The sequence below is a fragment of the Bombina bombina genome, chromosome 4 (genome assembly GCF_027579735.1).
Source record: "Bombina bombina isolate aBomBom1 chromosome 4, aBomBom1.pri, whole genome shotgun sequence".
Taxonomy (NCBI): Eukaryota; Metazoa; Chordata; class Amphibia; order Anura; family Bombinatoridae; genus Bombina; species Bombina bombina.
Genome location: NC_069502.1, coordinates 109,095,075 through 109,116,517, shown reverse-complemented (window position 1 = coordinate 109,116,517; position 21,443 = coordinate 109,095,075). Strand labels below are relative to the sequence as shown.

At 39.2% G+C, this 21,443-nt stretch overlaps 1 protein-coding gene across 4 annotated transcripts in view; it reads right to left on the bottom strand.

Annotated features, from left to right (window-relative positions):
* Nucleotides 1–21,443, bottom strand: part of MMUT (methylmalonyl-CoA mutase) — a 212,893-nt gene that overhangs the window by 159,847 nt on the left and 31,603 nt on the right. The window contains exon 2 of one of the 4 annotated variants that reach the window (XM_053709593.1): nt 10,648–10,690. The exons of 2 other annotated variants lie outside the window; for them this stretch is intronic. The gene's annotated coding sequence lies outside the window, so the exon portion shown is untranslated. Of the gene's footprint in view, nt 1–10,647; nt 10,691–19,224; nt 19,300–21,443 lie in introns of those variants that run through there. One more of the 4 variants, XM_053709594.1, reaches the window with a different exon arrangement.

Genomic DNA, 21,443 nt, shown 5'->3' with positions numbered 1-21,443 from the left:
AATCTGTAGTAGATGTTCTCTGATACGGTCCTTAAGGGGTCTTGAGGTCTGACCAATATATTGGAGACCGCAGCTGCATTCTATGAGGTATATGACTCCCTTATTACTACACCTTATGTGGTCTCTTATAGGGTAAACTATTTTGGTGTTGTGTGCTGTGAATTGCTTGGTTTTTTACACCTCTTTCACACGCCTTACAACTAGGGCATGGATAGAAACCCTTGATGTCTCTACCTTGTATATCTCTTGTTTTCAACTTAGGGGTTCTGGGTATACTTGGTGAGAGTATACTCTTCAAGTTTTCTAATTTGCGGTAAATGAATTTTGGTGTTTCTGGGAGCCTTTCTCCGAGTATATCGTCATCTCTCAAAATAGACCAGTGTTTCCTTATGATCTTTTCTATAAGGTGTCTGTTAGTGCTATATTTTGTTATAAAAGGGATGTTCACTATTTCATCATCCCATGTTGGTTTGTTTTCCTTATTTTTATACAATAGAAGGTCTTTTCTGTCTTTCATCCTAACCTCTGATATGTTTCTTTCCAAGCTATCATTATTATTTTATAATATTTTATAAATGTCCCCATCAATTCTTCCTGATGTGATAATATAGAGCCCCACTTATTGGGAGGATTCCACACAGAGAAACACCTGATGTTGAGGGAACCCATTTTATCAATATATGGACCAGAGAAATCCTCATCTCTCAAAATATGACACTAATTAGGCACCTAACTGGAATAGTGATTTCTGACACCTCTGATCTAAAGTAATCCACTTGAGACTCAATGAGAGATTTTTAAATAAGTGCCCGCTTATGCATCTTAAAAACAGACTTGTTTTATATTTTTCAATTTTTAAAGTGTTTTACCAATTCACCTATGTAAATTATCTCACTGACTGTTTTAACACACATACGTTTTTATTTTTTTTGACCATAATGAATATATGTACAATATTTTACTAAGGATTCCACAAGTCAGTATTACAAACCCCTGAAAAATACCCAGAGTCAAACATAGACCGGAACACCATTTCCGGTTATGACGTCATTTCCGGTCACAAGGAGACTGGTACTCCACTTCCGGTGGTGACGTCATTTCCAGTAATGCATATTAGCCGAAATGACATAAGGAACAACACCCCCCTGGGACCAAACAAGAATAAATGTACAAACCAAGACACCATAGTCAGTTGTAAGCATATGCCAGTCTAGAAGCATTTTCTTACGACATTGGCCCCTAATCACGAACCGGAAGTGACACCAACATGCGAAGTGCACTTCCGGTTTCGGCGATTCCGGCGATGAAAAATTCGCCTCCCTACTTTTCCTTATTCAGCTTAGAGAGGAATCGAGTAACAACCCATAAATTGGCCCCAAAAACCAAATAAAAATAAAATGAAAATAATTATACTTAAAACATTTTGAAGTATAGGAAGGTATCACTTCCGGGTCAAAGGTGAACATTTTTTGGCGCAATTTTGGTGCTCTGTGATAGGTGCACCATAGTATAAAAAGAGGCCTAGTTATGCTTACCACAATACAGTCTTGAAAAAGGCCCAAGGAAGGGCCGAAACGCGTTGGCTATTGATGGTAAGCCTCATTTCATTTATATTAAGGATTTCCTAAACGTTATTGCACTATTTGTTTTTGTTTTATATTCCACAGGTACACTGGGAATCTTATTTGCTTCTATTTTTGATTTTTTAATATAAATCTGTTTGGATTTTGGAATTGGAACATTAATACGATTATTTTTTACTTTTTTGAACTTATTCACTTCTCACATATATATTTTTTTGTCACAAAATATATATATTTTTTTTGGATCTGAGTTTTATAACCACTGATCACAGCACTAGAACATCTTTTTCTACATTTTTTCTACTTTTTTTTTCTTTTTTCCACATTTTTTCATCACCCTTCACTAAGTCATACTTCTTGGACACCTTCACAGTTATACTTCCTAGGATCGACTCACCATAGGGCAGAATTGTCCCCAAGGAACCTGGAACTATTTACCCTAATACCAGGGACTGTCTTAAATACATTGGAGACACTACACACTGTTTACATAATTACTATATTTAGGAATCGTTAATTATATTGTATTATATGTTTTTAGTATCCGTATTTTAGACAATTTTTGAATATTGTGTTTCTATACCTGCTATAAGGTTTTATTCATATATTTTTTATTGTACTCATGGATCCATGAAAGTTTTTTATATTTTTTAATTGTTTTTATCGTGTTTGTATGAATAAACCTGTGAAATATTTTCTAAACACCCATCTAAGTTTTATGTGCATATATCCCAGCCCAATTTGAGGCGCTCCCTAGACTCTAATTTATACACTGTTCAATACCTATAGACAAACTAGGTGTCTTATATTTTCTGGGGAGCTAGTTGGATATAGAGGAGACGCTGTGAGGAACACAACCTATTCCAGAATCTATAAGAGTCCCTAGAAAGGGAACCCTTGTGAGTGGGAACAGAGAACTCTTTTCCATGTTCACTTTCCACCCATGCGACCTTAGAAATGCTAGAACTATCTCTGTATGAGACTTTGCATTTTGAAAAGTTTGACGCTTGTATCAGGATCTCGTCTAGGTACAGAGCCACCGCTATGCCTCGCGGTCTTAGTACCGCCAGAAGCGAGCCCAGAACCTTTGTAAAAATTATCGGGGCCGTAGCCAACCCGAAGGGAAGAGCTACAAACTGGTAATGCCTGTCTAGAAAGGCAAACCTTAGGTACCGATAATGATCCTTGTGAATCGGAATGTGAAGGTAGGCATCCTTCAAGTCCACTGTGGTCATATACTGACCCTCTTGGATCATGGGTAGGATGGTTCGAATAGTTTCCATTTTGAACGATGGAACCCTTAGGAATTTGTTTAAGATCTTCAGGTCCAAGATTGGCCTGAAGGGTTCCCTCTTTTTTGGGAACCACAAACAGATTTGAGTAAAAACCTTGCCCTTGTTCCGTCCGCGGAACCGGGTGGATCACTCCCATTACTAAGAGGTCTTGTACACATCGTAGAAATGCCTCTTTCTTTATTAGGTTTGTTGATAACCTTGACAGATGAAATCTCCCTTGTGGAGGAGAAGTTTTGAAGTCCAGAAGGTATCCCTGAGATATGATCTCCAACGCCCAGGGATCCTGGACATCTCTTACCCAGGCCTGGGCTAAGAGAGAAAGTCTGCCCACCACTAGATCCGTTTCCGGATAGGGGGCCCTTTCTTCATGCTGTCTTAGGGGCAGAAGTAGGTTTTCTGGCCTGCTTGCCCTTGTTCCAGGATTGGTTGCCTTTCCAACCCTGTCTGTAACGAGTAGCAGTCCCTTCCTGTTTTGGAGCGGAGGAAGTTGATGCTGCTCCTGCCTTGAAATTACGAAAGGCACGAAAATTAGACTGTTTGGCCTTTGATTTGGCCCTGTCCTGAGGAAGGGTGTGACCCTTACCTCCAGTAATGTCAGCAATAATTTCTTTCAAGCCGGGCCCGAATAAGGTTTGCCCTTTGAAAGGAATATTAAGCAATTTAGATTTAGAAGTTACATCTGCTGACCAGGATTTAAGCCATAGCGCTTTGCGCGCCTGGATGGCGAATCCGGAGTTCTTAGCCGTTAGTTTGGTTAAATGCACAACGGCATCCGAAATAAATGCATTAGCTAGCTTAAGGGCTTTAAGCTTGTTCATAATCTCATCCAATGGTGCTGTTCGAATAGCCTCTTCCAGAGACTCAAACCAGAATGCCGCTGCAGCAGTGACGGGCGCAATGCATGCAAGGGGCTGTAATATAAAACCTTGTTGAACAAACATTTTCTTAAGGTAACCTTCTAATTTTTTATCCATTGGATCTGAGAAAGCACAACTATCCTCCACCGTGATAGTGGTACGCTTGGCTAAAGTAGAAACTGCTCCCTCCACCTTAGGGACCGTCTGCCATAAGTCTCATGTGGTGGCGTCTATTGGGAACATTTTTCTAAATATCGGAGGAGGGGAAAAGGGCACACCGGGTCTATCCCACTCCTTGCTAATAATCTCTGTAAGCCTTTTAGGTATAGGAAAAACGTCAGTACACACCGGTACCGCATAGTATTTATCCAGCCTACATAATTTCTCTGGGATTGCAACCGTGTCGCAATCGTTCAGAGCCGCTAACACCTCCCCTAGTAATACACGGAGGTTCTCAAGCTTAAATTTAAAATTTTAAATTTCTGAATCCGGTCTCCCCGGATCAGATCCATCACCCACAGAATGAAGCTCTCCGTCCTCATGTTCTGCAAATTGTGACGCAGTATCGGACATGGCTCTCATGTCATCGGCGCGCTCTGTCCTAAACCCAGAGCTATCGCGCTTGCCTCTTAACTCAGGCAAATTAGATAATACTTCTTTCATAACCTTAGCCATATCATGCAAAGTGATTTGTAAGGGCCTTGATGTACTTGGCGCCACAATCTCACGCACCTCCTGAGCGGGAGGCGAAGGTACTGACACGTGAGGAGAGTTAGGCGGCATAACTTCCCCCTCGTTGTTACAATTGGTACACATATTTCTATTGGGCTCCACATTGGCTTTTAAACATAATGAACAAGTAGATTCATCTGTATCAGACATGTTTAAACAGACTAGCAATGAAGGCTAGCAAGCTTGGAAAAAATCTGTCAATAAATTTACAAGCAATTGAAAAAACGCTGCAGCGCTTTTAAAAACACAAAAAACTGTCACAGTTGAAATAACAATTAACTAATTCAGTTATAGCCAACAATTTTAACAGTAATTGTATGAATTTAGCAGAGGATTGCACCCACTAGCAAACGGATGATTAACCCCTCAATACCCAAAAACGGATAATCAATTTAAGATTTAACGCTTTTATCACAGTCAAACACACTGTCACAGGTCTGTTGTGACTGATTACCTCCCTCAAAAATGAATTTTGAAGACCCCTGAGCTCTCTGTAGACGTCCTGGATCAAGGAGGAAGAAGCAGGAAGACTGTGCAAGAATTTTAACTGCGCAACAAGGCCCTAAAAAAGGCCCCTCCCACTCATATTACAACAGTGGGAGACCTGTTACAACTGTTTCTATGCAGAAATACACGTTAGCCATATGGAAAAAAATCATGCCCAAAAAGATTCATCACCAAAGTACCTCACAAAACGAATAACATGCCAGTAAACGTTTTAAAAACAACTTTCCAGTGTTATGCAAAGTTATCACTAAGCCTGCTACCAGTCGCTTCTACTGCAGTTAAGGCTCATACATTTATTTCAGTATTAACAGTATTTTCTCAGTCAAATTCTAGTCCCTAGAAAATAACTCAACTGCGCATACATTTATCAGCCTGATACCAGTCGCTACTACTGCATGAAAGACTGTACTTACATAATATGGGTAACAGCAGTGTTTTCTTAGTCAATTCCATTCCTAGAAAATATTACTGCACATACCTCATTTGCGGGGGACCCCGCATGCTATTCCCTTTTCTGAAGTTACCCCACTCCTCAGAATGTGCGAGAACAGCCAGTGGATCTTAGTTACGTCTGCTAAGATCATAGAAAAACGCAGGCAGATTCTTCTTCTAAATACTGCCTGAGAGAAAAAAACAGCACACTCCGGTGCCATTTTAAAATAATAAACTTTTGATTGAAGAATAATTAGGTAAAAAACTCCTATCTCCTCTCGCGACCTCCTTCTTTGTTGAGACTTGCAAGAGAATGACTGGATATGACATGTGAGGGGAGGAGCTATATAGCAGCTCTGCTTGGGTGATCCTCTTGCAACTTCCTGTTGGGGAGGAGAATATATCCCATAAGTAATGGATGACCCGTGGACTGAACACACTTAACAAGAGAAATACTAAAAGAACAAAGAAAAACTTAGGTTTTCATGTAACTTTAAGCACTTTATAATATACCCAAAGGTTTCCTGACCCTTTGCAATGGTGAGCACTGATTTAGCTTAGTTAATTAAATAATAATTTATTAAACAGGTATTTAAAACAGACATATATTCATTTGTATTCTCCATCTAATAGCTAAATATATTTTTCTATATGCAAAGTATAAAATACACACCTAAAACTACTTAGTATACCCACTGCTATTGTAAAGAATGCTTTCCTATCATGATTATTGATGGAAAACTGATAATCCAAATTAAAGAAATATAAAAACCCACATTTTTGCTTTCATGATTCAAATAGAGAATGCAATTTTAAACGTCTTGCTAATTTACTTCTATTATCATTTTTTTAAGCAGGGGTGTAATGCTTAGGAGCCAGTCCATTTTTACTTTATGGCAGCTGCTTTCCAAGAATGTTATCCATTTGCAAGAGCACTATATGGCAGCACAATGTTCTGCCATGTAGTGCTCCAGATATCTACCTAGGTATCTTCAACATAGAATATTATGGGAACAAATCAAATTTGATAATAGAAGTAAATTAAAAAAAAATGTTTAAATAGTATGCTGTGTCTGAATCACAAAAGAAAATGTGTGGGTTTCAAAAAAAGGGTATATTACAATAATGTTATACTTTCAATAATGAAACATTTTATGTGCTGTTAAATTTAGAGTTTAATATACAACACAGCATAGTTCTTAAAGGGACAGTAAACTGTATATTTCTTTAAAATATGATAAAAATATTTTTTTTAATGAAAAGGTTTTGATTTAATGCTCACAAAAGTCCATGCATGTTTAAAACTGGGCCTTAAGGAGCAACTTCCCATTGGCTGACCAAGATAATTCGAACAGCTTTATTAGTAAACAGTAAAACACTTTAAAAAAAAAAGTACAGAAACACATATTACAAAAAAAATTAAAATAATTTAAAATATTCTTGTGTAGATATAACGACTGCAAATAACTGTTTGCTACTATAAACCTCTAAAATCCAAGTCTCAATACATCTGTTTGCAGTGTTTGGTGAGATTAACTAAATGTCGCAAAACCTGTGAGTCTTAGAAAAGGCAAAACTAGCGCTGTTACCTATAAAGTTCTGGTTTAACCCCTTAAGGACCGGGCATTTCAGACAAAAACTTCCCCAAAAGACCAGAGCATTTTTAGAATTTTGGTCATCACTACATTTAAACAGAAATAGAGCCGTTTTTATATTTACCTATCAAAACTATATATTATTTAGTAGACAACCCAAAGTATTGATCTAGGCCCATTTTGGTATATTTCATGCCACCATTTCACCTCCAAATGCGATCAAATAAAAAAAAAAAAAGTTAACTTTTTCACAATTTTAGTTTTCTCTCTGAAATTATTTACAAACAGCTTGTGCAGTCATGGCACAAATAGTTGTAAATGCTTCTCTGGGATCCCCTTTGTTCAGAAATAGCAGACATATATGGCTTTGGCATTGCTTTTTGGTAATTAGAAGGCTGCTAAATGCCGCTGCACACCACACTTGTATTATTCCCAGCAATGAATGCGTTAATTAGGTAGCTCGTAGGGTTAATTTTATCTTTAGTGTAGAGATCAGCCTCCCATCTGACACATCCCACCCCCTGATCCCCCTCAAACAGCTCTCTTCCCTCCTCCACCTAACAATTGTCACCTCCATCTTAAGTACTGGCAGAAAGTCTGCCAGTATGAAAATATATATTTTTTTAATTAAATATATTTGCTGCAGTGTAGGTTCCCCCCTACCCCCCCCAAAAAAGTGTTCTAAAAGCGTTCTAACTCTCTCCCCCCTCTGCCTATTTGCTGCCATCTTAGGTACTACTTAGCTGTCTGCCAGTACCCAGTTTGCTGCCCCCCCTCAATACCCTACCTCCCTCCCTCTCCCATATCCCTTTCCGTTAACGGATCCCACATGGGATCCCCCTCACTGCCCCTCCCCCCTCCTCCCCCCACAATGATGCAGTTATTTTTTTTTATTCTCTGTAGCGTGGCAGAGTGAACCCACCCACGCACTAACGATTGGCACCACCGCTGTCCGATGCAGAGAGAGACACAGAGTAGCCCTCTCTACATCGGTAACTCTGCAAATCTATTTCTTCAGTGCCCCACTCGTGTGGCATGCAGAAATAGCGCAATCTCACTATTTTCAGCGAGATCGCGGCAGAGAGAAGCCTAGGACTGCAGCGATGTACGGGGTACATTGCTGGTCATTAAGGGCATAACGACCATTGACTGGTCGTTAAGAGATTATATGATTACAGATAGTGTTTATTTATAAAGCACAGAAACCACATTTAGACATAAATTACCCTGTTTACGTGCATCAGTGAAGATGTCAATAGAGCAATTTTAACATCTCTCTTGAAGAAAAATATACAGATGTGGACGAAAGTATTGTTATCCTTCCACTTTTTTAGAAAAATTTTGAATTTTCTTTGAGCTAAGTAGACATTGACAAAAGTATTTGGTATCCACTATTCTTAATTTATAATGAAATAGAACATAAAATTCACTTTTGATTTATCACTTCACATATTATAACAAATGAGAATGGCACAGATAAAAATATTGGTCCTCTTCACCTAATATTTCGTAACACATATTTGGCGACAATAACTGCAATCAAGTGCTTTCTGTATCTCTGAATAAGATTTCTACACTTTTGACTAGGATTTTGGCCTTCTTGAGCAGGTTTAATGGGTGCCTGTTTCCAAATGCGAGTTTCAGCTCTTTCCCCCAAATACATAACTGAGCATCCCCCATTTTCTTTGAAAGCGTATTTTTTTCCCCTTCTTTAATTAGAGTTGTTGCGATTCACCAAAAAGCTATACTTTTGTTTCATCTATCCAAAATGCATTCTTCCAGAAGGACTGTGGCTTGCCAACAAGCATTTTGGCAAACTCCAGTAGAGCTTCTTTGTGTTTCTCTCTAAGAAGTGTGGTCTTCTTAGGTCTTCTACCATGGAGCCCATTTTCATTCAGACAACAATGGATGGTGCAACATTAAACTGTTGCACCTTGAGCTTCAACGTCGGTTTGGATCTGTTTTGATGTTGTCCTTTATTCTTTCTCCACCATTCAAACAATCTCTCTCATCATTCTTGGGTCAATGTTCCTCTGGCTGCCACGTCCAGGTATCTTGGCTACCGTTCCTATGTGACTTAATAATATTGACAACAGTGATCACAGGAACATAAAGCTCTTTAGAGGTGGTATTGTAGTCTTTACGTTGACCATGCTGGGCTATTACCTTTTTTTCTAACCTTTACAGACAATTCTCCATTTAACTGGCTGAATGAGCGAATATAAAGATTGAAGACATCTGTGATTCTAATTAAAAGAGAATAAGCAAGAATTTGCTCCATTTATTTTCCACAATTGTACACAATGTATTGATGACAAAAGATATTTTAATTTCAGTACTTTTCAGGATGAATGGTGCATTATTTGATTAAAATGTAAGGGTACCAGTACTTTAAAATGCAAGGGTACCAATACTTTTGGCCACATCTGTATGTCCACTTGAAGAATTAATGTTCACATCATTGCTTTCTTACACAAAGTAATATTTCAGAGGCAATTATATAACAAATACCAGTGTTCTCCAGAGAAAATGTTGCCTGCGAGATTGAATTATGAAGTAGCCAGGTGGCATTATGAAGTAGCTGGGTGAGGGCAGTGTAACATTTTCTATTATAATATAATTACAAATTAATTGCCTAATTTAACATAAATGTATATAAATGATAATCTGTGCAAAAAAAAAAAAAAAATAATAACATTTGTAATATGAGCTAATTTTAGCTTGATACTGGCTAAAATTTTAGCTGGTGGTTTGTAAAATCAGCTGGGTGGCGTACCCGCTAAAAAGGTCCTGGGGAGAACACTGAAAATATGAGGTTTTATTTCAGGTGGATAAAGAGCAAGTTGAACAGACTAGACCAGGGAACGACAAATCCAGGTGCCAGGGAGCTACTAATTCCTTTAAAGTTACCCTGGCTTCCTGGTTTAAAACCCCCAAGGCACCCATGGGTGCCCCCCCCCAACTTCCCCCAGCCAAACACACCTAAAATTTTATATATATCTCAATTATACGCACCTCATAAGGATGGCCACAAACTGATGACTCCTAGATTTATGGACTATCTTCTAGGTTTTCAACAAAATTTGTGAATCCCTGAACTAGACTAGAATATCCTAATACAGTTATAGGTCATAGAAATGATCGCCAGCTTTACATGACAAAGATAGAGCTGCTGAGTTTTTGAAAATTACTAACAGAGCACCTGCAGATAGAGCTGCTGGTGTTCTTCAGTAATGATGCAAAGTCTTTTACAACTAAATATATTATCTCCATACAAACACTGGGTTTTAATACAGATAAACAGGGTACAAAAGTTACAGGTACAAGAAACATTTTTGTGAATGCATGTGTATTACAAAAAAGCACTTTATTCATAATAGAATGGGTTCATGTGCATTTCAATTTTGAGTTTGTCCCTTTAGTATACGCATAACCTGGTGCTGAGATGGCCATGTACTTGCCGATGATGCCAAGCTGGCATTCTCTTTTGGCTATCAAATGTATTTGCAATATGTATTTTACTGGCACAGGAGCGGGCACAATAAGGCTTTAAAAGGGACATTATACTTTGAGATAATAATATAAAATGATAAATCGTATATAGAAAAAAAAATCTGCAATATACTTTCAGTATTTATTTTGTCACCTTTTCCTGTAATTCCATTCTGAAATTGGGAGCTTTTCTGTTCCTGTTAGAAATAGAAGTGCAGAACACTGTTATATTCCACACAGCCATTGGCTGCACACTCTAGTGACCTATTTATAACTGTCCCTAATTGGCCACAGCAGAGAAGGTAGCCTAAGTTACAACATGGCAGCTCACATTGTTTTATAGACACTGCAACTTTACACTTATTTTGCCAATATTTAAACAGCTAATAAAACTTTAAAAAAATACATCTTCATGTTATTCTCAGACTAATCTTTTCTTTGAATGCATAATTTTATTTAGCATTTGTTTAGTGTTTAATGTCCCTTTAAGTCCCCAAAAAACACAGACCGACCATAATTCCCCATATGAACCCTTACAAATATACATTCCAGACTTTTGATTTGCTTATCAATACCAGGAAAGATGTGTCTCGCTCAGCTCTTCAATATGCCCTGATCTCTTAAAGAACACTTAGAAGACATTATTTTATATTAAAGGGACACTAAATGCATTTCATGCACCTCCTTCAAATCATGGGTGCTGCCATTTTGGAACGTAGGTTAAACTGCAGGTATCTGAAGGAGAGTCACTGCACATGTACGAACATATCAACATGGCGGCAATCATTACTAGAGGGAGGCGGGGAATAATCTCAATACTATGCTTATAAAATGTATTTAGTGTTTAATATCCCTTTAAGGATGATTCTTTGTCAGTATTAAAAATAATTTATACTAAGAATAACTATGCAGAAGCCAAATCGTATTTTATGAATACATAAAAACAATTTACACGTCACAGTGCATGTTTGAATGAGTTTTACGTGGTTTATGAGCATTTGAATGCCTCTATTACAGTGCATCTTTTTGTATAAATTAATAACATTATCATTACCGTATATTAGAATTCAATAATATGCGTAGCACAAAAACAGAATTTATGTTTACCTGATAAATTACTTTCTCCAACGGTGTGTCCGGTCCACGGCGTCATCCTTACTTGTGGGATATTCTCTTCCCCAACAGGAAATGGCAAAGAGCCCAGCAAAGCTGGTCACATGATCCCTCCTAGGCTCCGCCTACCCCAGTCATTCGACCGACGTTAAGGAGGAATATTTGCATAGGAGAAACCATATGGTACCGTGGTGACTGTAGTTAAAGAAAATAAATTATCAGACCTGATTAAAAAAACCAGGGCGGGCCGTGGACCGGACACACCGTTGGAGAAAGTAATTTATCAGGTAAACATAAATTCTGTTTTCTCCAACATAGGTGTGTCCGGTCCACGGCGTCATCCTTACTTGTGGGAACCAATACCAAAGCTTTAGGACACGGATGAAGGGAGGGAGCAAATCAGGTCACCTAAATGGAAGGCACCACGGCTTGCAAAACCTTTCTCCCAAAAATAGCCTCAGAAGAAGCAAAAGTATCAAACTTGTAAAATTTGGTAAAAGTGTGCAGTGAAGACCAAGTCGCTGCCCTACATATCTGATCAACAGAAGCCTCGTTCTTGAAGGCCCATGTGGAAGCCACAGCCCTAGTGGAATGAGCTGTGATTCTTTCGGGAGGCTGCCGTCCGGCAGTCTCGTAAGCCAATCTGATGATGCTTTTAATCCAAAAAGAGAGAGAGGTAGAAGTTGCTTTTTGACCTCTCCTTTTACCAGAATAAACAACAAACAAGGAAGATGTTTGTCTAAAATCCTTTGTAGCATCTAAATAGAATTTTAGAGCGCGAACAACATCCAAATTGTGCAACAAACGTTCCTTCTTTGAAACTGGTTTCGGACACAGAGAAGGTACGATAATCTCCTGGTTAATGTTTTTGTTAGAAACAACTTTTGGAAGAAAACCAGGTTTAGTACGTAAAACCACCTTATCTGCATGGAACACCAGATAAGGAGGAGAACACTGCAGAGCAGATAATTCTGAAACTCTTCTAGCAGAAGAAATTGCAACTAAAAACAAAACTTTCCAAGATAATAACTTAATATCAACGGAATGCAAGGGTTCAAACGGAACCCCCTGAAGAACTGAAAGAACTAAATTGAGACTCCAAGGAGGAGTCAAAGGTTTGTAAACAGGCTTAATTCTAACCAGAGCCTGAACAAAGGCTTGAACATCTGGCACAGCAGCCAGTTTTTTGTGAAGTAACACCGACAAGGCAGAAATCTGTCCCTTCAGGGAACTTGCAGATAATCCTTTTTCCAATCCTTCTTGAAGGAAGGATAGAATCCTAGGAATCTTAACCTTGTCCCAAGAGAATCCTTTAGATTCACGCCAACAGATATATTTTTTCCAAATTTTGTGGTAAATCTTTCTAGTTACAGGCTTTCTGGCCTGAACAAGAGTATCAATAACAGAATCTGAGAACCCTCGCTTCGATAAAATCAAGCGTTCAATCTCCAAGCAGTCAGCTGGAGTGAAACCAGATTCGGATGTTCGAACGGACCCTGAACAAGAAGGTCTCGTCTCAAAGGTAGCTTCCAAGGTGGAGCCGATGACATATTCAACAGATCTGCATACCAAGTCCTGCGTGGCCACGCAGGAGCTATCAAGATCACCGACGCCCTCTCCTGATTGATCCTGGCTACCAGCCTGGGGATGAGAGGAAACGGCGGGAACACATAAGCTAGTTTGAAGGTCCAAGGTGCTACTAGTGCATCCACTAGAGCCGCCTTGGGATCCCTGGATCTGGACCCGTAGCAAGGAACTTTGAAGTTCTGACGAGAGGCCATCAGATCCATGTCTGGAATGCCCCACAGCTGAGTGACTTGGGCAAAGATTTCCGGATGGAGTTCCCACTCCCCCGGATGCAATGTCTGACGACTCAGAAAATCCGCTTCCCAATTTTCCACTCCTGGGATGTGGATAGCAGACAGGTGGCAGGAGTGAGACTCCGCCCATAGAATGATTTTGGTCACTTCTTCCATCGCTAGGGAACTCCTTGTTCCCCCCTGATGGTTGATGTACGCAACAGTTGTCATGTTGTCTGATTGAAACCGTAAGAACTTGGCCCTCGCTAGCTGAGGCCAAGCCTTGAGAGCATTGAATATCGCTCTCAGTTCCAGAATATTTATCGGTAGAAGAGATTCTTCCCGAGACCAAAGACCCTGAGCTTTCAGGGATCCCCAGACCGCGCCCCAGCCCATCAGACTGGCGTCGGTCGTGACAATGACCCACTCTGGTCTGCGGAATGTCATCCCTTGTGACAGGTTGTCCAGGGACAGCCACCAACGGAGTGAGTCTCTGGTCCTCTGATTTACTTGTATCTTCGGAGACAAGTCTGTATTCCACTGACTGAGCATGCACAGTTGTAATGGTCTTAGATGAATGCGCGCAAAAGGAACTATGTCCATTGCCGCTACCATCAACCCGATCACTTCCATGCACTGAGCTATGGAAGGAAGAGGAACGGAATGAAGTATCCGACAAGAGTCTAGAAGCTTTGTTTTTCTGGCCTCTGTCAGAAAAATCCTCATTTCTAAGGAGTCTATTATTGTTCCCAAGAAGGGAACCCTTGTTGACGGGGATAGAGAACTCTTTTCCACGTTCACTTTCCATCCGTGAGATCTGAGAAAGGCCAGGACAATGTCCGTGTGAGCCTTTGCTTGAGGAAGGGACGACGCTTGAATCAGAATGTCGTCCAAGTAAGGTACTACAGCAATGCCCCTTGGTCTTAGCACAGCTAGAAGGGACCCTAGTACCTTTGTGAAAATCCTTGGAGCAGTGGCTAATCCGAAAGGAAGCGCCACGAACTGGTAATGTTTGTCCAGGAATGCGAACCTTAGGAACCGATGATGTTCCTTGTGGATAGGAATATGTAGATACGCATCCTTTAAATCCACCGTGGTCATGAATTGACCTTCCTGGATGGAAGGAAGAATAGTTCGAATGGTTTCCATCTTGAACGATGGAACCTTGAGAAACTTGTTTAAGATCTTGAGATCTAAGATTGGTCTGAACGTTCCCTCTTTTTTTGGGAACTATGAACAGATTGGAGTAGAACCCCATCCCTTGTTCTCTTAATGGAACAGGATGAATCACTCCCATTTTTAACAGGTCTTCTACACAATGTAAGAATGCCTGTCTTTTTATGTGGTCTGAAGACAACTGAGACCTGTGGAACCTCCCCCTTGGGGGAAGTCCCTTGAATTCCAGAAGATAACCTTGGGAGACTATTTCTAGCGCCCAAGGATCCAGAACATCTCTTGCCCAAGCCTGAGCGAAGAGAGAGAGTCTGCCCCCCACCAGATCCGGTCCCGGATCGGGGGCCAACATTTCATGCTGTCTTGGTAGCAGTGGCAGGTTTCTTGGCCTGCTTTCCCTTGTTCCAGCCTTGCATTGGTCTCCAAGCTGGCTTGGCTTGAGAAGTATTACCCTCTTGCTTAGAGGACGTAGCACCTTGGGCTGGTCCGTTTCTACGAAAGGGACGAAAATTAGGTTTATTTTTTGCCTTGAAAGGCCGATCCTGAGGAAGGGCGTGGCCCTTACCCCCAGTGATATCAGAGATAATCTCTTTCAAGTCAGGGCCAAACAGCGTTTTCCCCTTGAAAGGAATGTTAAGTAGCTTGTTCTTGGAAGACGCATCAGCCGACCAAGATTTCAACCAAAGCGCTCTGCGCGCCACAATAGCAAACCCAGAATTCTTAGCCGCTAACCTAGCCAATTGCAAAGTGGCGTCTAGGGTGAAAGAATTAGCCAATTTGAGAGCATTGATTCTGTCCATAATCTCCTCCAAAGGAGGAGAATCACTATCGACCGCTCTTATCAGATCATCGAACCAGAAACATGCGGCTGTAGCGACAGGGACAATGCATGAAATTGGTTGTAGAAGGTAACCTTGCTGAACAAACATTTTTTTAAGCAAACCTTCTAATTTTTTATCCATAGGATCTTTGAAAGCACAACTATCCTCTATGGGTATAGTGGTGCGTTTGTTTAAAGTGGAAACCGCTCCCTCGACCTTGGGGACTGTCTGCCATAAGTCCTTTCTGGGGTCGACCATAGGAAACAATTTTTTAAATATGGGGGGAGGGACGAAAGGAATACCGGGCCTTTCCCATTCTTTATTAACAATGTCCGCCACCCGCTTGGGTATAGGAAAAGCTTCTGGGAGCCCCGGCACCTCTAGGAACTTGTCCATTTTACAAAGTTTCTCTGGGATGACCAACTTGTCACAATCATCCAGAGTGGATAATACCTCCTTAAGCAGAATGCGGAGATGTTCCAACTTAAATTTAAATGCAATCACATCAGGTTCAGCCTGTTGAGAAATGTTCCCTGAATCAGTAATTTCTCCCTCAGACAAAACCTCCCTGGCCCCATTAGACTGGGTTAGGGGCCCTTCAGAAATATTATTATCAGCGTCGTCATGCTCTTCAGTATCTAAAACAGAGCAGCCGCGCTTACGCTGATAAGTGTTCATTTTGGCTAAAATGTTTTTGACAGAATTATCCATTACAGCCGTTAATTGTTGCATAGTAAGGAGTATTGGCGCGCTAGATGTACTAGGGGCCTCCTGAGTGGGCAAGACTCGTGTAGACGAAGGAGGGAATGATGCAGTACCATGCTTACTCCCCTCACTTGAGGAATCATCTTGGGCATCATTGTCATTATCACATAAATCACATTTATTTAAATGAATAGGAATTCTGGCTTCCCCACATTCAGAACACAGTCTATCTGGTAGTTCAGACATGTTAAACAGGCATAAACTTGATAACAAAGTACAAAAAACGTTTTAAAATAAAACCGTTACTGTCACTTTAAATTTTAAACTGAACACACTTTATTACTGCAATTGCGAAAAACATGAAGGAATTGTTCAAAATTCACCAAATTTTCACCACAGTGTCTTAAAGCCTTAAAAGTATTGCACACCAAATTTGGAAGCTTTAACCCTTAAAATAACGGAACCGGAGCCGTTTTGAACTTTAACCCCTTTACAGTCCCTGGTATCTGCTTTGCTGAGACCCAACCAAGCCCAAAGGGGAATACGATACCAAATGACGCCTTCAGAAAGTCTTTTCTAAGTATCAGAGCTCCTCTCACATGCGACTGCATGTCATGCCTCTCAAAAACAAGTGCGCAACACCGGCGCGAAAATGAGGCTCTGCTTATGCTTTGGGAAAGCCCCTAAAGAATAAGGTGTCTAAACCAGTGCCTGCCGATATTATTATATCAAAATACCCAGATAAAATGATTCCTCAAGGCTAAATATGTGTTAATAATGAATCGATTTAGCCCAAAAAAAGTCTACAGTTTTAATAAGCCCTTGTGAAGCCCTTATTTACGATCGTAATAAACATGGCTTACCGGATCCCATAGGGAAAATGACAGCTTCCAGCATTACATCATCTTGTTAGAATGTGTCATACCTCAAGCAGCAAGAGACTGCACACTGTTCCCCCAACTGAAGTTAATTGCTCTCAACAGTCCTGTGTGGAACAGCCATGGATTTTAGTGACGGTTGCTAAAATCATTTTCCTCATACAAACAGAAATCTTCATCTCTTTTCTGTTTCTGAGTAAATAGTACATACCAGCACTATTTCAAAATAACAAACTCTTGATTGAATAATAAAAACTACAGTTAAACAATAAAAAACTCTAAGCCATCTCCGTGGAGATGTTGCCTGTACAACGGCAAAGAGAATGACTGGGGTAGGCGGAGCCTAGGAGGGATCATGTGACCAGCTTTGCTGGGCTCTTTGCCATTTCCTGTTGGGGAAGAGAATATCCCACAAGTAAGGATGACGCCGTGGACCGGACACACCTATGTTGGAGAAAGGTAAATTTAAAAATAGCATAGTGATGTATATGAACTTCGAGGAAATTTATTTTTAAAAGACACATCAAGGACATGAGAGACTGAGCATGTTTTACCACAGATTCCATAGAAATTACAGCGGATGTTTTTTCTATTATTATTATTACCATTTATTTACAAAGCGCCGGCAGATTACGCAGCGCTATACAAAGAATAGAACCATTACAGGGATACAGTAATACACAAACAAGTACAGTAGGGGTAAATAACAGATGTAGGTGCAATAATTGAGTTATACAAAATAAGAGGAGTGCCCTGCCCTTGAGTACAATCAGTAGTAGTAGTTCACTTTAAACACAAAGTGCCCTACAGGTAGAAAGGCTCTCAAGCTTACAATTTAAAGGAGAGGGAATGGACACAGAAGGTGAGGGAGAAGGGAAATCAGTCTGATATAAGGCAGAGTGAACTGAGTGTCAGTGATAACATAGGGAAAAAATTATTCATTGTTCATTTTGTCACTGTTCATCCTACACACTATTACGCATGAAGCATACTTAATTAATAAAGATATATATGGCACGTTTTCAGGCACACACCATGATTAATAAAACAGTTATTACAAACACCAGAATGACCATCAAGTTCCTGCATATCCTTCTGAAGTGCAAGTTTAAAGTGCCAGTAAGCAATGCAAACAGGAAGTACTGCAGTATTCACTAATTCTGCACACACATCATTCTTTTAGTTTTCAGATAATATAGAAATATACCATTTATATTATTGCAGATCACTCTTCTAAAGCTGCCCCATGCTTTTCACTTCCTATAAATGTTTATGTCCATTACAATGGAGCATTGTGCACCATTCAGCATGTGCACGTTTTATCTCTATAAACCACTTTAATTAAAAGGGACAGTCTTACTCCAGAATTTCTATTGGTAGATAATCCCTTTATTACCCATTCACTAGTTTTGCACAACCAACACGGTTATAGTAATATAGGTTTTATCTCTGTAAATACCTTGTATCTAAGTCTCTGCAGACTGCCCCTTTATTTCAGTTCTTTTGACAGACTTGCATTTTAGCCAATCAGTGCTAATTCATAAATAACTATGAAAGTGAGCACAATGTTATCTATATGGCCCACATAAACTAGCCATGTCTAGCTGTGAAAACTGCAAAATGCAGTGAGATAAGAGGTGGCCTTTAAGGACTTATACATAAGAATATGAGCCTACCTAGATTTAGCTTTCAACAAAGAATACCAAGAGAACAAAGCAAATTTGATGATAAAATTAAATTGTAAAGTAGTAAGTTACATGCCCTATTCAGCTATCTGACTACTGCTGCTGACTGGATCAGTGTCAGTTTCTGCTCAGGGCCAGCAGTGCTCTGTTGGTTCCGAGCGGTACTTCTACTATATGTTTACATCTGTTGGGGGGCTAAGCACATAGCGTTTAAGGGCCCCTATTCTTAAAACGACATGCTCTAATATATAAGAACATGTATTTTTTCAACTATAACAGCCGTTTGATTTATGGAGGGTTACAATTTAAATGCTCTTTATTAATTATTAGGATAACTTATTCCTACACACATTACTCCTGTGACTGCTACACTCTAACTTCAGATCATGATGACCAGTTCTTATTTTTATTGTTTTTTTTTTACTGTTGACTGTAGCTTCAGCTTTTGATAGGAGAAAATATTTTGTGGCTCTGTAATTCTTTTTCCTAATCTCCCTCTTCCTGACTCTCACGTCTTTTAGTTTTCCTGCTCCCTATCTCTATTTTGCTCAACTCACCTGCAAATGTTTATCCCCTCAATAAAAAACACAATTCTGCAACGATCAGGTAATGACGATTGCTACTAACGCCCCAAGATCTAGGAAACATAAAGCATAGTGAAGAAAACAACCCAAATAGAGCATTTTCTTATACCTAAGTTTTCCTGCAGCTGCTTTATGAGAGATGAGAGCCCTCCTGGAGGAAACTGGAAAAATTGATGCACAAGGAATTCATTTAAGATGATCTACTTTAGATAAACCTGCACTGCAATCATTTACAAAAGGGACAGTATACAGCAATTTTTATATAACTGTATATAATAGACACTACTATACAGAATAATATGCGCAGATACTGATCTAAAAATCCAGTATAAACAGTTATTAAATTTTCTTAGAAGCTCCCAGTTTAGCTCTGTTGACAAGGTTATCTGAAACACCCACTGAAAGTGGTTGTATAGCAATAACAGCAGACACTCCCCCCCCCCCTCCCCCTTCATATGAAAAGACTCTTTACACAAACAGGAGCAAGCTGGAGTAGGTATACATCAGTATTCTCCTAAAACGTTGGGGATTGGTTAAAAGTCTGAAAATCAGTGCAATGTTTTTTAAAAATAAGCAAAACTATAGATTTAAAAAAAAAAAGTTGTATAGGCTATATAAATGGATCATCTACAAAACATTTATACAAAGAAACATCTAGTGTATAATGTCCCTTTAATTCCTAGTAGGCATAGGTATACAGCAGCTTCATTAGCTGACGAATACAGAAGTAGGACTTTGGCTATTTTCAGTGCCGAATTAATTTTTGTGAAAGGTCACCACACTAAGATCTGTGCAAATCCAGATCTTAGTGTGGTGATTTTTCACAAGCAAAAATACGGCATTAAATATAGCCGAAGTCCACAAGTAGCTGCCTACTTCCGTATTCGGCAGTTAAAGAAGCAGTCAAATTCTTATGCATTTTTCCTAGTATTCCTATTATTAAAAATGTATTGCAAAGTAATCACATGTTGCGATTTCATATACCAAAATATATTTATCTATATAAAAAGAATATTGTGTTAATTTTTTATGAAAACCAATGTTCACTAGAGATAATGCTGTAGTTATCATTTGCATTGTATTGTCGAAAATCCTAGATAATTTAATTCCAAAATGTTGATAGTGCAGTGTTTAAAACTGACCACTAGATGGCGATATATTTATATCAGTGCACATGATTAGATCCTTTGGTTTTGATTTGGTGATGTTTAGTTATATGTTTCATAACATGATTCATGTCTAGTTTAGCCCAAAATATTGATGATTTATGACACAAGTGCTGTTTATATTAAAGTGTTTTTATATAAGTATTGATTATATATATAAGTAAGAATGAGCTCCATGGTGTATTTGATTTGTACGTTATATATATATATATATTCTAATTTGTAAGAATGAATTTAAAGCATTTTATTACAAATGCTTAGTTGGCAATTGTCATGTATAGCTCAGGATCAGCAATGCAATGAGGCTACTAAATGTGGATTTATCCTCTTTGCAGGGATTATACACAGAATATCCAGCTAGCATTTATGTATAATTAAAAAGACAAATCAAAGCATTATTACCAGACATCCCAACCTGCAAAAACTCATTTCAGGGACGTGGGTTCACCCGCTACTGCGCCGACACCCCCCCTCCCAGTTATATATTGGACACCTTGAAACCCTAAATAAGATAGAGACTTATCATTAAAGTAGCTTCCCACTAAAGTCACATTTAAAATAAAAAAAGTAGCTTTATTGCACAACCACATACCTATTTTTCAGTGATCGTACGCTTGTTGAATACTTAACTATTTTAGAATACGAAGTTTAATTACGTGCAGTAAATAAGGTAGTCCAGGTAGCCCACAGTTTACGCCGGGGTTAGGTTCCAGAAGGAATGGTTGTAAATTGAAACCCAGTTTATAATGTAAGTCAATGGGAAGTGAGGGAGTTAGGTTCCAGGCCCCTCTCAAAATTGGCATAATTAACACCTAATACATTATTTTTAAAGCTTTGAAATGAAGACTTTAAATGCTAAACAGCATTATAAACCTAATAAAATAATCACACAACACAGAATATATAATTAAACTAAGTTAAATGAACAAAAACATTTGCTAAACAGCATTATAAACCTAATAAAATAATCACACAACACAGACTTTACTTGCATTTTTCTGCAAACAGTTCTTTCTATGCATTCCA